Raw genomic sequence first — 21,304 nt, 5'->3', positions numbered from 1 at the left:
TTTCCCCTTCTCTTGATTTTATTTATTCATTCTAATAACAAACATAAAAAATCATTTCCACATACATTATTTTATTGAAGGAATGGTTGGCTCCTATTAAGTAGGAATCTCCATTACAAAGGGTTTACCTCAGAAAAAAAGTATATAGTAAATACAACATACAACATACAATATACAAGCTACATCATAGCTTTCAAAGCCATCCTTTGTGTCTGAGGTTCTTTCCATTAGCGAAAAGCCTCTTCAAGGTTTTTCTTTCTCCACTAGTCCCTTCAGTAATCCTTAGCAGTTCTTATGTCCATGCTATTTTTGTTTTCAATTTCATTTCAAGAGAATTAGAATTACAGATTTGCCTTGCAAGTTTCTCCAAAAGGTCATTTTCCTAGTGATAGTCACTTCTGTGAATGCACATTTTTTGTCTAACTTTAAGTGATCCCATTAGAATTTCAATCAAATTAACCCTTCCCTTGGACCACCATCATTTTTAATTTCCATGTTATCCTCACTTGAAAGCAAAAATACATTAGATTTGTTTTTAAAATTTTTTTAAAAAATATTATTTTAAATTTTCTTATTTTTAGTTTTGAATTATCTCCCTCCCTTCTGTCCATCTACCCATTGAGAAAGCAAGAAATCATACCCATTTTACATATGAAGTCATGCAAAACATATTTCCACATTAGCCACATTGAGAAAAAAAAAGCCAAGAAAAATAAAGTGAAAGAAAATATACTCACTCTGCACTCAGAGTTTATCAGAGCTCTCTCTGAAAGTGGATAACATTTTTCATCATGAGTCCTTTGGAATTGTCATGGATTATTGTGTTTGATCAGAGTAGCTAAATTTTTTTTTCCAGTTTATCATCATTATAATATTGATGTTACTATGTACGACATTCTCTAAGTTCTGCTTACTTCACTTTGGATCAGTTCACGACTCTATTGATAATGCATTAGTGTACCTATTTTTTCCATATTTCCTCCAGCATTTGTCATTTTCCTTTTCTGTCATTTTAGCCAACCTGATGGGTGTGATGTTGTACCATATTTTAGATTTGCAATGTTCTTTACATATATTCTCTTAATTGATCCTTGTAAGGACCTTGTGAGCTATCATATTATTATTCTCATTTTGTAGGTGAAGAAATTGAGGCAATGAAAGGTCAAGTGACTTGCCCAGAATCATGCAGGTGGTAAGTGTTTGAGAAAGATGAAGATAAAGACCTTCCTGACTTCAAGTTCATTATTCTATCCACTCTGACGCTTAGCTTCAGTGGCACAGATATATTAGAAATACATATCTAGAATAGGAGACTTAAAGCTACTTTTTTAATATATTGTAGTAGAAAGCACACTAGATGAAGCATCAGAGGACTAAAGTTTGAATTATAGTTTGGTTGCTTCCTATTTGTGTGATCCTCAGCAGATCTCTTATCATCTCTGAACTTTAGTTTCCTTATATGTAAAACAAAGATGTTGAAATAGAAGATCTCTAGGAACTCTTCCAGTTTTATGATACTGTGACCTACTTTTTGGTAACTAGTTTATATTTTGAAACCCCACTTTGTGTCGAGAGAGAGAGAGAGAGAGAGAGAGAGAGAGAGAGAGAGAACTTCAACATAAGATTATTAAGTCTAATATTTATTCTTGGTTAAGGGGTTTCCCTTTGTTTTGATTTGATTTGTTTTGATTCATTCACTCATTTATAGTAAACATTTTCTGAGAATGCAATAAGATCCTTAGGACATTAGATAGACAAAACTCATTATAAAAGTACAGACAGCAAATAAGCAGGATTTAAAGAGATCAAGGAACTCCTGAGGGTTAAGTGATGTCCATTTGCCAGGCTGTAGTGAGACAGAGGAATGAGAGGAAGAAGAGAAGGGATAAATTCACCAGGTTCCAGTATAGTGGAAAATTATATCCAACAGATTACTCCTTGAGCTGACCACTAAGCCAAACAAGGCTCCAACTGCCCATGATTTCATTAAGTTTGGGACAGCAATGCCCTTCCCTTGTAATCAGCGATATAAGTATCATGTATACATTAGCCTTTTGCACCTTTCTTTCTTGCCTTAGAATTCAGATTTTCTCATTAGAAATACAATTATCTAGTCTAACCTCAGATACCAGCAAGTGTCTGATGCTGAAATCTTCATTTGTAGAATGAAGCAGTTTAACTAGATGACCTCTCAAGCTCCTTCCACCCCTAAATCTATGAATTTTGAACTATGTGTATAATCAAAGTTAATTTAATCAAAATTTTTTATCTGGAGCAGCCTCTAGGTATTTCCTTGTCTCTCTTTTGAAGTATGCTTGCTGACAGTTTAGTGGGTGACAGGTTCCCCTCTTCAGGTTCCTGGTCTTCATTTGCATTGCTCCAGTCTCAGAATGCTTTGGTTGTCTGGAATGAGGGTATTCTCCTCCAGAAAAACAAGGATGTTTTACTCTAGAAACAGACCAAATTTAGGTTCAGGAAAAAGGGCTTAAAGTAATTTTACAAATGTATGGGATTTTGAAGCACTCAAAATGTGTTTTGCCCCAAGCTCTTCTACCATTAAACACACTCATGTGTACTTTAAGAGAAATTTAATCCATATGGTATATTCATGGGCAGTTAACTCATCAAATGTCCAGCATACCATTTAAATCGTTTTGAAAAGCTCTTTAAAGCTTTTTTTTTTGTTAACAACAAGGATATATTGTTTGGTTAGTAGTGAATGGAATTTTAATCTTTTAATTGGAAATTTAACACTCAAGGACTTGTCAGAATCAGCTCTTTTATAGCCAAGTTGACCTTTTCAGAATCTCATAGCTACAATAAAGATGATTATGGCTGTTAATTAGCTGTAAGTGCTATGGAAGAAACTTCTGTAGTGCAAATATTTTCTAAATAATCACATTAGTAAAAAAACTCAAAACAAACCCTGCTAAAGTATAGACATAAAGGTAGCAAATGGGAGAACCAGGAGAATAGAGAAGTATAGTACAAAAGAGGAGGACTAGGCTAAAGAACAAGAACAAATGTAGATGTTAATTAATTTATATTCATAAAACTCAGAGTAAAGACCATTACATTGACTTCCACTTATTCTTCTTTCTGCAGGGAAGTTGGGACAGATATGGTGGGGGCAGTCCCTTGTTTTTAATTTATTCTCATAATCCATAATTATAGAGAGCTCCTCTTTTCTGGTTCCTTTTTTTAGGTAGAGTAGAAACATGGATATTACATAGGGATCACAAGCGCAAAAAGGTAGGAGGCATGGGTAGTTTATAAGAGCTGTTTTCCCTTTTCTCCACCTAAGTAGTTAGCAGGTTTTCTGGTGAATAGGTAAAAAGACACTTTGTGAAGTTTCAGAGTTTAGAGCTAGGACCAAAAGGTCTCCTCCCTCCCTTACCAAGTACTTGCTTCCAGCATTGGAATACTCGTTATAGATCTGGGAAAATACTCCTAATAATTTCAGCTGTTTAAAAATAGGATTGATTGAAGTAGTGAGCTTCCCAGTCATAAGAGGTATTCAGTCATACACTGGATGTTCATCTGTAAGAGATTTTAAACAATGTTTTATTGATTTTTTTTTCATTTTCTAATTTTCCATTTCTAATTTTCTATTCTATTCTATTCTAAATTTCTATTCTATGATTTTCTAATCATTGTTCCTCCTCCCTAATAGAAGAACCCTTCCTTAGAACAAAGAAATACAATTAAACAAAACAAATCAACACATTGACCATACCTGACAATGCATGCTTCATTCCATGCCTATAGTAATCTACTGCTTCTCTGTGAATAGGAGGGAGGTATGCTTTGATCATCATTCTTCTGAAGTCACAAGTTATCATGGTATTGATCAGATTTCTGACATCTTTCAATGTTCTATTCCTGTCAGGGATTTTTTAGAGGGGATTCCTACCCAGAATAGGAGTTGGGACTGAGGGTCTATTCTGAGTCTACAATTTAACTCATTCTCAAGAATCCTGCTACATGCCATACCTAATAATCATGATTTCCATTGAAAAAAAAAAAACAAAAAACTATGGTACATATAAATTTAAATGATTTTGCCACACTAATGGCTTAATTACTTTTTTGATCCATCTATTTATTTGGTTAGACATCCCTTTCATGCACTTTGTTTTTCCAGTAGTATTCCAATAGGATTTAGACTGAGCCATTCACATTTTCCCATATGGTTCCTTTGTGGTTAAAAGAGCACCAAGAGACCATTGACCAGGTTGGGGATATAGTTCATGGCTTGGAACAGGCTAACTTACATGGTAGATTGACCCAGTGATCACAGCCTCATTAATGCCATATTCTCTAACTACTGACACAACCCATCTCAGCCTGGTGCTCTAGATAGGGTTCATATTTACTAAGATGTTGGGTGTTGCAATTAATTGACTTCATAGTCATTATATAATGATGAATTTAGGAGAATCATTCTCCTAAACCCTTACTTTACATGGTGGTAGGTAAACAACAGGGATTTACTTAGGGAGGCCATAGGGAAGTTATCTCAATAGAGCTCTTTGATGAAAGTTCCTGGACACATGCCAAGCCAAGGTTTCAAGTGGGGGTGATTTTAGAGGATATCAGCTGTGACTACTCCAGCAAGCATGTGAAGAGGGGCCAAGGAATGCACCTGGGGGTGAGAAGAGGGCAGGGACAGAAGATGATTCAGTATGTTTTATTGTAATGAGACAGGCCCTACCAGGAAACATTATTTTCTATGGTCTTTATTATTATTGTGGACAAGACACTAACTTCAAACAGGCCATTCCTCATCTCCTATGCCTTTTCTATCCAGGAGGACTTTGAACATTTTTCAGTGAAAAGAAGGCATAACTGTATGTAGTATTAGCATGCACAAACACGTTTCAGGCACATATATATGTGTGATGATGTTTTTCCTGAGACTCTATGAAAAATACATATTTGCCATGGCAATTCTTTACTGCATCTCAGTTTTGTGTTCCATTCCTGGGATACCCAATGCTTTCTTTAAAAATTGTTATTGGTTCCAACTCTTCATAATGATATAATAAGATTGTTTCAATTTTCAAAATTTAAAAGAAAAAAAATTAAAAGACACTTGACTATTGCAATCCTCTCTATGTTAACTCTCTACACATCTTTCTCTACCAATAACCCAGTGGTCTTCTCTCCACGGAAGAGCCCATTGCCCCTTTTGGTCTCTTCCTCTGGTTAGTCAGTTCTGCCTAGAACTTATGTTTTAAAGAACGTGCTCAGGCTATGTTCTCTTCTTCATTACTTTCTGGGCTCTCTTTCTGACTTTCTGGACTACTTGCTCCAAAATACTCCTGTGCAGGTACCATCTCTACCCCTCCCCCATCAGCTTTGCTTTATGTATTGCCTTGCCTCATTAGAGTGTAAATTGCTTGAAGATATTTGCATTTGAATTCCTAAGTACAGTGCCTGGCACTCCATAAGAGCTTAATTAATACTTATTGACTTGACCTGTTTTTCCAAAGAAGCAAGACATATTTTGTTGCTTAAAATCTTTTTTAAAAAAATAATTAATTTAATAATTTATTTTTAAATTAATTACTTTTTTAAATTTAATTTTTCATTTTCAACTTTCACTTCCATATGCTTTTGAGTTTTAAATTTTCTCCCCCTCCTTCCCTGCCTACCTCCCCAAGACAGTGTGCAATCTGATATAGGCTCTACATATACATTCTTATTAAACATATTTTCACATTAGTCATGTTGTAAAGGAGAATTAGAACCGATAGGAGGAAACACAAGAAAGAAGAAACAAAACAAAACAGAAGAGGAAAAAAAGAGCAAATAGTAAGCTTCAATTGGTAACTCTTCTTAAACATAGCTCACCTTTCTTGGCAAAGAGTTTGAGGATTATATGTGTGGAATGGTGCATATAATGTCACTTGGGTTTTGCTTGGTGGTAAGAATATTTGAAAATGATTCTAAAGCAAAACAAAGAGGCTTACTACAGAAGTTATTAGAAGATAAATGGTAGGTCAGTACATAGCCCAATAAGGAAAAAAAATACAAGCTGAAAAGTAAAATAAAAACTCCTACTTAGGGAGAAACTATCCAGATAGTTGACTTAAAATTCTTACTATGAATAAAGAATCTTAGACAAATCTGATTTCAAACATTTTACTACTAAAGTTCTGACTACATACTACAAATTCCTGCCTCTCCTCTCCTCTTTGAGGAAGTATGTTCATCAACTCCTGCTCCCTCTGGGGCACAGAGGCGGTGCCTGAGGGGCCGAGGAGAGAAGAAGCAGGCTCACCATTATCATTCCACCTTAGAAATTCAGGCATCAAAAACACTAATTCATTCTTTAGCAAGTGTGGGATCATTCTGTGAATAAAGAAAGATGATTTTATTAAAGAAATTTTTTAAGTCAATGGTAGTTTTCAGTTTTGTATATAACTGAAATGTCATCACTGCCCTTGGAAAACTTTCATAATCTATGAGGTTTTCTTTTTAGTGTAAGGCAGAACTCTTTTAAAAAAAATCATTCTCTTACTCCTTGCTTCCTATCTCTTCTAAGTCAAATAAATAGCCCCATCATAAAATATCTGTTGGTTATTATTGCTGTTTTTATGTGCATTGTAGGTTTTTTAAAAGTATACATAAATATTGAAAGAATGGAGAAATGCAACACAACACTAATTAATTACAGGATGCCTACACCCACTCAGTAGCAGGAACAGAAATGGGAAAACTCGGTTTTTAATTTTCAATGCATTCTTAAGAGGTTTCTCATTTACCTCCAGCTGCCCCATGCCCCCCTTTAAGCCAGGGCTGATTCTAGATGAAATTGTAAAGTATGCAAAATTATAATGAGATTCCTTCCCTGCTCATCTGGATGCTCGCCTGCCTATAGCTACTTGGGACCATGTTCTCCCTGGGGGGTTCAGTGCTCTCATGTTCTTTAGTTGGCTGCTATCTGAGCATGCTTTATGGGCTCACCTCTATGACTTAACTGAGTGCAAGGCACCGTGCTAGTCATGGTAAATAAATGATGATGATGGTGATGAGGATAACAACTCACAATTTATAGAATGTGTTAAAATTTACAGTCCTTTAATAGCAATAATCCTGTTCACTGATTAATGTAAGTACAATTATACTCATTTCAGAGATAAACAAATAGAGGGATAAATGTCTTGTCCGCCATCACATGGATCCCTATCTATCACCACTGCAATTGCATGATCTTGGACAAGTCACTTTCTGTCTGGGTCTCAGTTTCCCCATCTGTTCAGTAGCAGTATTGGACTAGATGATCTCTAAGGTCAGCAGCTTTAGGAATCTATGAATCTATCATTCCATGTCCACTGCTCTTTCCACTATGCCATGTTGACTTTCATATGAAGAGGCATAAGAAACATTTTCATCCTTAAAGGGGTCTCTTATCTAATTAGAGAGAAATGAAACATTCCCCCAAATGAGTACCTGGGAATATAGGGTAGTCAACATTGACAAAGGAAAGTGCCACACAATATGTGCTCGATGAGTTCAGAGTAGAAAGAGATCCCAGTGTTTTACTTAATGAGAAAGCACATGCTTCTTTAAGATCCCAGGAGCATACTGCTAAAGGTAGAAATTTCAGGCATTCAGTTGGGAAGATATTTTGGGCCGTTTGGAGGCCATCAAATTGTATCATCTGCCATTCTGTCTCCTAGTGTGTGTAAAGGATTCAGGATACACAGTAGGATTCCAACTGAAAACAAAGGGAAGAATAAGGAACTTCTTCAATCCATTTTATTAAGGCTTCAAAGGTCCCACCCAGGGGGAAATTATATTACAGGTTAGAATTTTATAAGTCTTAGAGCTTCATCCACCCAAGTTCTTCCTATTAAGAATAGAAAAAAATTCACCCTTTAATTTCTCTCCTAACAAATTTTAATTATAAAATATAAAAGTTGGGTGTGGGGAGAGGATCATAAAGATAAGCTCATGATTTTAGAGCCAATGTCATGACTTAGGTGAGCATAAACCACTGCCTGTCTTGAATATTTTACCTTCTCATTTAAGTCGATTATGTAACCAATCAACACCTTTTAATTCCATTTTGTATCAAAACACAAAATTTATGCATTCACAGAAACAAGTATCTTCTGAGCTTGGAAACAGCATTCATTCACTAATTTCAATTCACAAATTAATTTGCCAATTTAATTCGGCAAAGAATTATTAAGAGGTTGGTGATGGTGTGTATGGAATGATGCATATAGTGTCAAAACCAGTCACTAGGGTTTTGCTTGGTGATGGAAATATCTGAACTGTAGAGTGCCTGCTAGGTGCTGGGGAAATACAATGATAAGATATGGGTCCTGCCCTTATGGAGCTTAAAGTCTTATCAGAGAATAGGAAAAAAATGCAGGACATTGAGGTTGTCAGGGAAAAAAAAGGAATAGCTATGTGTCTAAGACGGTGAGGGCATACAACTGCTAGTTATTTCTTAGGCCTATGCCTGGATGTCTGGAGGTGGTCCGAAGGCTGGCATTGGTCAAGAAATAGTTGGAAAGTGGTCTGGGTGTGGTGAAGGAATGAGCCCAGACAAAGGAGCTAGTGTTATGCTGAGAGATGGATCATGTTAAGTTTTGGGGAACTTGAGAATAGGTCTAGTTTGAGAATGGTAACATGGAACGAAGTTGGATCAAGGGAGCTTAGAAAGAGAGAGTGAATAAAGAGAGAATTTAGTGAACACATATAAAAGAGTTGGCTATTGCAAGTATAGAACTACAATGGTCTGGTTGTTCGTTGGGCTGTGATGTGAGAGTGACTGTGTTTGGGATTCTGGGTTTGAGTGCCCTCTACATGCTTTACCCATCAGTGTGGAAGGGCAGTATTAATTATTAGAAGCTAATAGTATTTGATCTTGTACCAGTTGTCTGAATCTGATATTCTGGGAGCTTTTGTCTTCTGTTTTCAGAAGAGAATAATTGTGGGTGGTTGTGGTATCCTTGGACATTTTAAATAACAGTACTGTGACACAAATGCAGATGACTATAATGCATGATATTTAAAAATGAGCGGATAGGGCAGTATGAAGCATAGTACTATATGAGGTCCCAAGGCTTATTATAAACAGGGCATGAGGGTAGTGGTCAGAGTTCTCCTAGTAAGTTTTGGGAAGAGAGTGATTGGGGAGGGAGATAGAGTGACCTAAGTCATGGAGCATGCAAGATACAAACATAAAAATAAAATACACAATCTCATATGACAAGTGAATCAAAGACACTCAAAACTGAGATCTCAGTGAGATCCCTGGGGGATGAATGGGGGTCAATAAAGCCTTCATAGCAGAGGTGGAATTTTTGGTCGATAGTCATTCAAGATATGAAGGGGAGGAGGGTGGACATTCTGGGCACTGGGAACAGCAGGACCCAAGGTATGGAGTCAGGGAAGTACATTGTGTGTTCCAGGACCATAGAATAATAGGATCATAGGATTTAGAGGTGCAAGGGTCTTGAGATAATCTGGTTAAACTCCCTCAATTACAGATTAGGAAAACTGAGGACTATAGAATTAGGTCACATAGGAAGAGGTAATAGACTTGAGTTCCAAACTTTGGGCTTCTTACTCAAAATCCCACACTTTTCCCTCTACATCATCTTTACTTTAGCTGGAATCCAGGGTATCTGGTTAGATAAATCAGTCTGAAAAAGTAGGGTGGGTTCACATCATGGAGGAATATAAATGCCAGGTAGAGGAGTTTGAACTTTACTTCGTAGGGAGCAGGGAGCCACTGATGATTTCTGAACAAAGGAGTGACATGACAAGGAATCTGCGTAAGACATAGTAGTCTGCTGTGGTACCAAAGATAATTCAGAGGGGTAAGAGAATGGGGGCAGGAAGATCTGTTATGATTTGTTCAATTTTTCAGAAAGGGAGAAATGAAAGCCTATGCTAGGGTAACAGCAATAGGAATACAAAAGAAAAGATAGGTGCTAGAAAGGCTGTAGAGGTGAAATCAATAAAATGTGATAACTGATTAGATATGAACGAGAAAGGGAATAGTCAAAGATAATGCCATGGTAACATGGAACACTGGGTAAAATGGTACAAAAGCTATCAACATCCTTCTTGACACCCAGATTCTCAGTCTCATATCATCTTCAACTCTTCCTTCTTCCTCACCCTCCACATGCAATCAATTGTCAATACTTGTCCATTTTAGCTCTACGACATGCCTGGCATCTTCCACCTCCTCAGAGCAATAACACTCCTCCCTAGTCACCAATCCACTGGGTGCTGTCCACTCCTGTTAGAATTCAAGTTCTTCAAGGGAAGAGATTGTCTCCTTTAATACAAACATATCTGTCAGGTAAATAGATAGATAGATACATACATACATGTGTTTGTATCATTATCATCATTTGCATCTATCTATCTCCAGTTATCCCTTCAACATTGTGGGTGTTAGGGATGTGGCACCCTCACAATCTGCAAAATTCACCTAAAATTTTTTGGCCTTCCTTTCATACCAGAGAAGAAGTCTGATTTTTTTTCTTTTTCTTTTATGGGGTGTTTACAGTACTTTATTGTAAAATCTGGGTTAAGTATTTTGTCATAGGCTCTATTATCTGCTGGCTTTTGTGTGTCATCTGTGGCTTCCATAAAACTCCCCCAAAATTCTCCTTTAATTTCTTATGCTGCTTTGTGGTATATTGAAATTGTGATGGGTAAAGTCATGATGTGAAAGGGATAATTGTATGTTTATATGCACACACATATATAAATTAAGTCCATTATGTAACAAATCAACACCTTTTAATTCCATTTTGAAATAGAACAACATTTTTTCCATTCACAGAAACAAATATCTTCTGAACTTGGAGACAGAATTCCAACAAAACCAATTCAATTAGGTGAAAAATTATTAAGGCCCTACTAGCTTCAGAGTACCACTTTAAGTGCTGAGGAAAGCAAAGTTTAGGTATGATGTACTTGGCTACTTTTTCTGTGGGAACACACACATATGCACACACGCACACACACACGCGCACACACACTCTTAGTATTCTCAGTGCTTAGCACAGTGCCTGGGACACAGTAAGCACTTAAATACTTTTTCATTCATTCATTCATTCATTCATTCATTCATTCATTCATTCATTCATTCATTCATCCTTTTCTCTCCACTCTCATGGCCATCATTCTAGTTTAGTTTCTTATCACTTCTTATATGACAATTACAGCAATCTTCTAATTGGACTTTGTGATTTTGGTCTCTTTCCTCTCTAATCCACTCTTCACACTGCTACCAAAATAATCTTTTACCGCAAGTTAATCAGTCCCTTGCTCAAGTACCTTTAGTGGCTCCCTATTGCCTCTACAGTGAAACAGAAGCCCCTCAGGTTAGTTTTGAAGTCCTTCAAAATTTAGTTCTAAATTACTTTTCCAGACTGATTAAACATTTTCCTCCATTCACATATACTACATCCCAGCCCAACTGACTTACTTGCTTTTACCCATATATAACATTCCATCTTTTACCTGCGTGCTACTCCCATGCCTGGAATGTATCTCCATCTTATGTCTTGGTTTTTATGTGTTAAAAAATGCATTTATTCCTACATTTCAAAAATAATGGGGCATTGCATATTGTCAAAATCTTTCTACATCTATTGATATAATGATGTGATTTTTTGTTATTAATATGGCCTGTTATGATTATAATCAAATTGATTCTGCATTCCTGGCATAAATTCAACCTTATTATTGTGCATAGTCTTTTTAATGTTATTGTAGCCTCTTTATTAACATTCTATTAGACATTTTCAGATCAATATTCACTAGACATATTTTTCTATAGTTTTTTTTCTTATTTTTCCTGAGTTTAGTTTTCAGGATTACACTCGTCTCATAGAAAGAGTTTCGTAGGAGTTCCCCCCTCCAAACTTTTTACAAATAATTTATGTAATAATGTAATGAATTGTTCTTGGAGTGTTTGATAGAATTCACTTGTAAATGTCTGTGGTCTTTTTTTTTTCTTTTGGATTTCCTTTATGACTTGTTAAATTTCCTTTTCTGACACTGAGTAATTTAAGTTATTTACTTCTTGTTCGGTTAATGTGAATATTTTACATCTTTGTAAATATCCATTTCATTTAAGTTTTTAGTTTTGTTGTCATATAATAGGGACTGGACTTGTGATTTCATTGCCTAGAGAATACCTGGAAAAGGAATCTCTGCCAATGCAGGTAAACACTTCTCAATTTATAACTTTAGAGAGCTGCCCAGAATGGTGAGAAGTTAAGTGGCTTGCTCAGAGTCACAATCCAGTGTGTGCCAGAGGCATATCCAGGTATTCCTGGCCCCAAGCAATTAATTAGCTTTCTATCCACTATACTATACTGCCTCTCACTCAGAAGAAAACAAATAGCCTCTTCTTTCTCCCTGCAAAAAAATAAAAAACAAAAAAAACTCATCCCCAAACCACCCTAAAACTTTAAAATTTTTCTTTATTTCTTTAATTGTGAATTATCTCTTATTTTTATATTGGCAATTTAATTTTCCTCTCTTTTAAATCAGATCATCTAATAGTTTCTTAGTTCCTACCCACCACCCCCAAACCAGGTCTTAATTTCAACTGTGATTCTTGAATTCAGCATATTTTTGGATTTTTCTTTCTATTCCATCTTGCTCCTCCATTTTAAAGATGGATTAATCATATTTATAATTTTTGGTAGTTTGATTGATATGGCACTAAATAAGTAAGTTAGCTTAGGTAGAGTTGTCATTTTTATTATATTAGTTTGGCCTACCCATGAACAATTGATGTTTTTCCAATTATTTAGATCTGACTCACAGTTATTACTCTTAACTGTTCATTTCCCTTCATTGAATCATTTTATATGTTTTCCTATCTTTCCTCCCCTCCCCTCCCTTTTTGCGCAGAGACAGTAGGTGGATAAAGACTCAATCTATAATGAAGAAGTCTTTTCCTACTCCCCTGTCCTTCCTCTCTTCAGCAAGTCCAGACCCTGATCTTATACTCTCTTGTTATCTTTTTAATTTAATCTTTATGATCCACCATCACAGTTGACATTTGTTTTGTGTGTGACTATTCCCTCCTCTGACCTGGCTTTTCAACCTGCTTCTCCTCTTTCCTTATCCCCTGTTTCCTTGTTGAGTTTAAAGTATCTCTACAACCAGCTCTGTATCTCTCTCTGTGTATGTTTGTGTTTAAATCTCCTTTGTTTGGTTCAGATGAAATACAAGCTCATTAGATGCTCACTTCCCTTACTCCTTCTTCCATGTTTGCATAAAAATCAAAAAGAGAACAAAATTAGATCCATTCTCTCTATGTGCATGGCTTGGGATTTCTTAGTCCTTCCATTTGTAATATTTTCCTCCACAAAATTGTTGTAGAGATGAATTTTGCATGGACTTGAGAATCTCAACTCTGCAAAATCATAAAGTTGTCACCAAGGTTAAGCACATCCATCTCAGGATCACTATTTGGTAACCTGTACTTAGAGAAAGAAACATAGAGAAGGGAAAGTTAGGGACTTGAGATCCAGTTTCAGGCCTGTCTACATACACACTATCATGTGGGTGTTACTGCTTTAGCTCTTTCTAGGGAGTGAAGAAGGAAGGGATATCCCATTTTACCTTTTGGTGAGAGTTCTTCCTGAGAAGAGCTTGTAGAGTTCAGGCATGCTCAAAAGAAGGGAAGATAGGATGGGAGCAGAAGTTATTCTTATTTTAAGTCTATTGAGTGGGCAGTTTCTACTGGGTCAATTTGCCTCCCCTACTATGGGGGGGGGTATCAATCACCCTATCCCCATCATGGGAGATCAGTATTTCTGTCCATACTATGGGGACCAAGGTACCAATTATGGTTCTCTGGTCACATGTCCTGTAGCAAGAGGCCAGTGCATGGGCCCATCACCATGCTACCTAGGACGGCTTACCTTCATTCCAAAGCACAAGACCTTTTCAGCAATAAGCAGGTCTTTCCTCATGGAGCTAGCTTTCATGCTTCATAGGCTCACCCCTGTTGTGCATATAAGACAGTAGTGTCTTCAATACTTTGACACTCTCTTAAGTGACATGTTGAACAAGGTTTTCTCTGTTATATATTTTAAGTCATCTTGTATAATTTTAATTATACAAGACACTTTTTCTGGAAGAGAGCCTTTAAGGCAATGTTTTGATTTACTGAGTTAAATGCTTAAAAATAGTCAAACAACAAAAAGTGCAGTAGGGTATCTTATTTTCTATATCTTTAAAAGAAATGTGTGATGATAAAAATGTGTTCTTCTGTGAAATATTGTTTGTAAAAGTTTGCCTCTTTTCTTATAATACTTGCAACAAGGATGCACTCAATATATATGAAAATTATTCTTATAAAGTTTTAAAATGAGCATATGGGTAGATAGTTATTGATATTTTCTCAGTCTCTTTTTTTCATAAAAAGACCCAAGATTTCTTGATGCCTTTGGTGTATTTCTGTCCTTTAGATATCTTGAGAATTGATCCCTCAAAACTCTTCAAAATTTTGTTGTCTCTAGCATAGTATTCTCCATATATACATATATATGTATATGTGTGTATGTATGTATGTGCATATATATGTACATATATCCCAGCTCAGATGTTTTTCTATCTTTCTTTAGTGACATTTTTACTTCCTTTAAAATCATATCAAGGACTGTGATGTTAAAATGTAAATGAGGTGGTTCTATTGTCCTTCTTGGTGAAAGAAGTTTGTTATAAAAATCTTTACAGACCTTTTCTCTCTTTTGTCTACTTGTGTCCCTGCTAATTTCAACCTTAAATGCATGTGGCATGACTTTACTCAGTTGGGCTTTTTGCCAAGCTTTTTAAAAACCTGTCTTCCCTTCCTCTGCTTCACACCTTTTTATGAGGCAATGTTATTCATAATTTATAATGTAACACTGTCATATTCCATAAGATTTTGTTTAAAAAGTTTATGTTCTAAACCAGTGTTGTACTTGGCTACTATTACTCTCTCCCTGGCAAGTCAATCAAGTGTTTTCCAAGTAAGACCATTTTTAAGATCATCATGATGGTCATTAATTTGCATTGGTTAAACTGATGTATGCAATAATAATCAGTCTCAATGTCCATTTCCATCCATTTCTTAGTTTTGGGGGGATGTCAATAATTTGTTTAAGTGGGTCAGGATGGATTTATTTTAATGTCATGTCCTATCTTTTTCTCATTTTTAGTCAACAGTCAATAAACATTTATTTAAAAAACTTAATAAATATTTCTTTTTTTGATTGTTAACTCTTAACAAGTCTGACTACATTCAATTTTTCAGAAATAATTTCCACCTCATTAATGAGTAATTGCCTGCCAAATATAATTTTCATTTTCTAAATGTTAGTCTTCTTTTAAGATATAATCAATTTCTTTCTTTCTTTCTTTCTTTTTTTTTTTTTTGCTAATTTACATCCAACATCTTCTGATTCTATTCTTGAAGAAAGTAATCATGGTGTATAGACATTAGGCTTCAGTGTAGTCTACAATTCTTTGGCTTTCTCATACCTTACTCCAGAGCCATATTTCTAACACAATTTTCACTGTTTTCATCTATCTCCATTCAGTAAAGTCACTGAGTATCACAGTAAATGTTGATTTAATTTACAGGGTCTTATTGAATTCTTTATAGAATTTCTCCACCTTTTCAACTTCTGCAACAGATGTTGCATTACATTGTTGATAATTATGTAATTCCAAAAATAGTTGATTCAATGACTATCTGTTGTCACAATTTGTACTTTTCAGAGTGGTATAGCAAACAACAATTAGAGGGTGGGGGAAGGAAGCCAATAAAAGAGTTTGCATGAGTACTCTTAGTCTTGTATAATAGCTAAAATGGCTTACAGGCATCTTTCTTTTGGTGTCCCCTTTGTTCTGGAACCATAACAATTATATAGTTTATTATTGACATCATCCTCAGGGTTTTGCCATCAGCATCCCTGTTATTAGCTCCAGCTAGCATCCTCTCTGGCTTCAGGTACTAGCCTCAAGGTTAAGGGGAGGTGGGAACAACACAGCCCTGAAGTAAAGAACTGAACTTCAAGAATAGTTGCAGAATACAAGAAGGGGAGGTTGAGAATTTGTTAAAATGAGTCTTATTATCTTAGAAAAATCCAGTTAGAATTGAATGAAGGATGCAAAAAAGACAGATGGGCAGAACATTTGTTTCAGAACCGACTTTGAACCTTGAAAAGAACGGAGGTCACTGCAACAAAGAACATATTTGATTTGGATTGTCATCCTTGAGCCTATTCAAGCTGCAACATATGGTAAAAGAATTGATTATGCCCTATCTGTATTATTATGATGTATTCCTGTCATTGTGTTAGTCTTATCTCCTTCTCCAGATTGTGAGTATTGAAGATGAGGACTATATCTTCTATTTCTAATGAATCCCTCACATGATTAGTAGCAGTAGACTTCTGGATACAGAAGAGGTGCTTAATAAAGACTTGATGATGGATTTTTTAGGTTAAAGATTCCACTTTGTGACTTGAACGTTCTCATTAGGTCACTCCCAATTATCAAATGAAGCAGACTAGACTACTGTCAAAGTTTGACTCCATCTTGAATCTTACATTATCTGCTTGTTCTGAAATCTCCCTACCAAAGGAATAGAACATAACAGTAACCACGACCCATTGGCTTTGATCAGAATAGGATTCTGATGACAAGTGGGCTGATATCAGTTTAGTTGGATGCACTGGGGTTGATCCTGCCCAAACCACTCTTTCCTTTTTGCATACATAGAGAGCTCTGGCTGAGAACGAATTTGTGTTTTTTTTTTTCTATAATGCTCTCATGCTCTAGAATCCACTCCAGGGTCAATTGCTGTCCTCATCATCAATGTCAAGATTTTGGATCATGAATCACATAAGCATAGATTGAGAATGTGGAGGGACTTTAGATATTGCTTAGCTAAATCCTCTCATTTTAACTAGGAGGAAAATGAAGCCCAGAGAGAGGCAGTGACTTGCTCAGTCACAGAGGTAGTCACACAGATAGTAAATAGCAGTGGTGGGATTTGATCCCCAGAAATCTGACTCTGCGCCCACAGTCTTATTTTTTCCATTCAGGATGTTACTTAATATTCCTATGATAAACTTCAGTGCGAGTCAGACGTGGAGATGGAGGAGAAAAAGGTACTAGTTTGGAATCAATATTTTACTTTCAGAAATTTATTTGATAGACATCTATCAGCTACACTAAAGGCAATTTGTAGAGAGGGGGTCTGGCAAAACACCCAGCCATGTCTTTTTTCTTCTTCTTCCACCCTCTTTTTTGTGACTGAACTAGCTGAACCCGTTTGTCTATGTCTGCTCAATTAAGTGAATTTAATTTGTGTTGTCTGACAGCTTTTCAAAGGAAAACAGCTCCATTGAATCCCCAGGGCTCACATATTGCATGCATTGGAGATTGAACAGAAATAGGGCACTACTCACCACAAAATGCCAAGGAAAGTCTTTTTTCAAAGAGTACATTCTCTTGACTTTAAGTGAAATGTATACGGCTTAATAAAACCCATACTTGAGGGCACATGGAAAGCTGGTATAAGACAAACAAAAACAAACAACTCAGTTCTCAGAGTTCAGCTGCAGAGAGAAAAAGGACTCACAGATGCTTACTTTGAAATATCCTTTTATATAAAATAAAATGCCATAAGACCCCAGAAGGCTAGATAGACCCTCCTAATTATTGTCATTTGTAAAATTCTAAGAGTGCAGGTGATGCTCCAAGGATGACTTCAGGATGTGATGACTCCCCTGAGGGGTTACTATTGTTTTCTCATGAATGGAATACCTGGGAAGGCAAGCTTGCCTGAGGTTAGTCCAAATGTCCTGTTGGCATAAGGGTTAGTGTTTGAAAACCGGGTCAAAGAAGTGGGTATTACGGATGGATGTAGAGATGGAGAGAGGGGACAACTGAGGTATGATAAGTGGTGCTAGACTTTAGGGTTAACTGAATTCAAGGGCAGAAAGCTGTGCAAAAAAGGTGGTGAGGACAGGCAGCTGCTTGCAGCTGTCGATATGGCCCCAAATTCCCTGGTTACTTAAGGAACATCAATACATTTCATTAATGCTGATGATCTACTGTGCAAGATTTGGCTCCCTAGAATGTATTTGTGGTGGAGGTGTGGAGTGGTTATTGAGATGAGTTAGGGAAATAAATTGTGTTTTTTGTGTGTGTGTGTGTTTGTGTGGTGTGCATGTACATGTATGGGAGAGACGGAGGGAGAGAGAAAGAGAGAAGGGGGACAGAGAGACAGAAAGAAACAGACACAGAGAGAGGAAGGGAGAGAAAGACACAGAAAGACAAACAGAAAGAGAGGGAACACAATTAATTTGAGTGCATGTGGAGTGGGAGTGAACAAGAGGGAGGAAAAATGTCCAAGTGTGGTCCCTTGGAGCTGATTCCATTTTCAGTGGGGGTGAATCCTGAGTTGTGAGTCAGTGAGTGGAGAATGAGAGTGAGGCTATGGACCAAGAGGACCCCTGTGGTTTTGGAGCCTTGGAATAGCCATTATGTCCTTGGATTAGTGGAAGCATAGAAGTCATGGCTGGAGTTGGAAGAGGTTGAAATAATCTGCTGGTGCTTTGAATTCTAACACTGCAAGTAGCTCTGGGTGCCTGATCCCTTCCACAGAGTGATATTCACGTTTAAGGGGCCATGATGACCAGCTCTAGTTCTACAGGTAGCTCAGAACAGTTTTTAACCTTTTCGTGGGTAAAGAGAGTAATTAGAGAAAAAGTCATGGATCCGGGACCTTTCTGTGAGTGCCAACAATGGTTAAGTGAATAATGCTTTGTGTGTGTGTGTGTGTGTGTGTGTGTGTGTGTGTGTCTGTGTGGGGTGTGTGTGTGTCTGTGTGTGTGTTTTGGATTCAACTGCCTTGGGTTCAGTTACCAGATGTTTAACCAGAAGTAAAACCTACATATAATGCTTTTTATCTTGGTGGAGAGTATTTGAAAGGTAGGAGGAGGTAGGTAATTATATATAGTATTAATCCTTTGTGATCTCCCAGATTCCGATGGAAAATGAGCATAGGACCAACAAAGACAAATTGTTATGTTGAACTTGCCACCATGGGCAACAAAACCAATAGGTACAATTATTTTAATTGAAGCAAATAATTATTTTTTAAAGGAAGCTTTGGGCTAGGCCCAAATAACAGTTGGCATTTATTATGGGGCTTTGAGGTTTGCAAAGCACTTTATGTGCATTGCCTTATTTGATTCTCATAAGAACACTGTGAGGTAGTTTATTATTGTCATTTTGTAAGTGAAGAAACTGAGGCTCAGAGAAATTAAGGGATTTGCCCATAGCTACACAAATAATAAGAATCATAAGCAAAATTTGAACCTAGGTCACTCCTGGAACCAAATCAGGATCTCTTTCTGCTGTTGTCTTGTTGCCTAAAGTTGATTAGGAGAATAAATTACCCTCTTTTATGTTTTGTAGGTTCATCATAGAACTTGAGAACCTAAGGGTTGGAAAAGACCTTAGATTATTACATCTAGTCCATCTTCCATTCATATCATAAATCCTGTCTATATCACTCCTACAAATGGTTACTTAGCCTCTGTTGTGGGATCTCTAGTGATGACAGGGAGTTCACTGCTCCCTGAAGCAGTCTATCCCATTTGGGCACAGATCTAATTCTTTGGAAGTTCTCCTTTTAATCAAATTTAATCAATTTAATCCCATTGGCCTCCATTTCAAAACAAATCCATTTCTTTTTCCATGCTATAACCCTTCATTTATTTTAAGAAAGGAATCATGTCTCAATCTAAGTTGCCTCTATTTGAAGCTGAACATTGAAGATCTCAGTACCTTCCGCTGATCTTTGAGTGGCATGACTTCCAGTCTGGTGCCTTTCTGGCCCCCACCTCTGCTGATTGTCCAAGATAGTGCCTCAAAACCATGCCAGCAATCTCAATAGAGTACTTTCCTTTATGGACTTCCTAGGTGTGCTCCAAACACAAACCTGAAGTCAAACTGATTCACAAAGTTTAAGCCAAATGCAAGCTAATAAATCTGTTAAGAAGACCAAAGAAGAAAATGAACTATTACCTTTGAAATCTATGAAACAATTGCTTTATTACTTCTGATTTATCCTGCATCTATCTTGTTTATACATCGTTATTTGCATATAATCTTCCTCATTAGACTGTGAGATCCTTGGGAACAGGTCTAGTTTTTGCCTTTAAAACCTCAGAGCTTCACACGATGCCTGGCTTCAGTTTCAAGATTTGAGTCCAAATTCTTCCTCTAACTCATTGGTACCAGTGAAATATTATATAATTATATTTATCATGTAACATTATAATTTAATATATTAACATATAATTTATTAAATAATTACATATTCTTTTATTATTATTATTACATATTATATTGCCACCAGCAAGCCATTTGACCTCTTACTCCCCCAGCAACTCTCTAAGTTGTCAATCTGCATTAGTAGAGGAAATGTCTATCTTGGGGATTCTCATTCATTGATTTGCTCAATAAACATTTATTAAGCATCTATTATGTGCCAAGTATTGTGTAACATGGTAGGAATACAAATGAAAAATAACTCCTTCCTTCAAGGAGTTTACATTCTCTTGGTGGGAAACAACCTGTCCTTGGATAATTAAATATAAAAGGTAAACACAGAGTAATATGAGGGGAAGAGTTCTACTTGTGTAGGAGGTAACACCTAAGATTCTAGAAGACAGAGGTGAGGATAGAGTTCATTTTGGGCAAATGCAAAGAGATGGGAGGTTTTTGGAGAACAGAAAGTAGGCCAGTTTGGATTGAATAGAGAGTATATGTAGGGGAGTATAGCATCTCTTCTGGGCTACTTCCCCAACTTGCTCTTGCTTTCCTGGATTGGACATAGAAGGATGTGTCTAATCTTGGGTTTAAGGGTTAACCCTGTGGAGTTCTACTCCTAAAACTATAGCTCATAAACCCCCACTAGTGTGCTTCATCTTAGCAAATAGCTAGTAGACACAATTAGCTCTTGACAAGCATTTATTAAAATGGCATAGTAAAAATAGTAGTTATAAAAGCTACTTCTATAAACCAAAGCACATTTTCTGACAAATACTGAAGGCATCTATGGTAGTGAGGAACACACACATACACATATCAAACTCTGATATAGTGGGGTCTGGAAATCTTTTTTTTTTCTTTGTAGAGTTTTCACACAGCTCTCTTTGGGTGCAATATCTTTGCTAGGTAAATTACTCAGCTGGATTTCTCAGGTCTGTTCCTCTTTATGGCTGAC

At 36.6% G+C, this 21,304-nt stretch overlaps 1 pseudogene; it reads left to right on the top strand.

Annotated features, from left to right (window-relative positions):
• Positions 1 to 9,348: 9,348 nt before the first annotated feature.
• LOC114027696 overlaps positions 9,349 to 21,304 on the top strand; it is a 132,924-nt pseudogene continuing 120,968 nt past the window's right edge.

This window comes from Vombatus ursinus, unplaced genomic scaffold (genome assembly GCF_900497805.2).
Source record: "Vombatus ursinus unplaced genomic scaffold, bare-nosed wombat genome assembly UNPS02014863.1, whole genome shotgun sequence".
NCBI classification, from domain to species: Eukaryota; Metazoa; Chordata; class Mammalia; order Diprotodontia; family Vombatidae; genus Vombatus; species Vombatus ursinus.
This window is presented reverse-complemented; position numbering and strand designations above follow the sequence as displayed.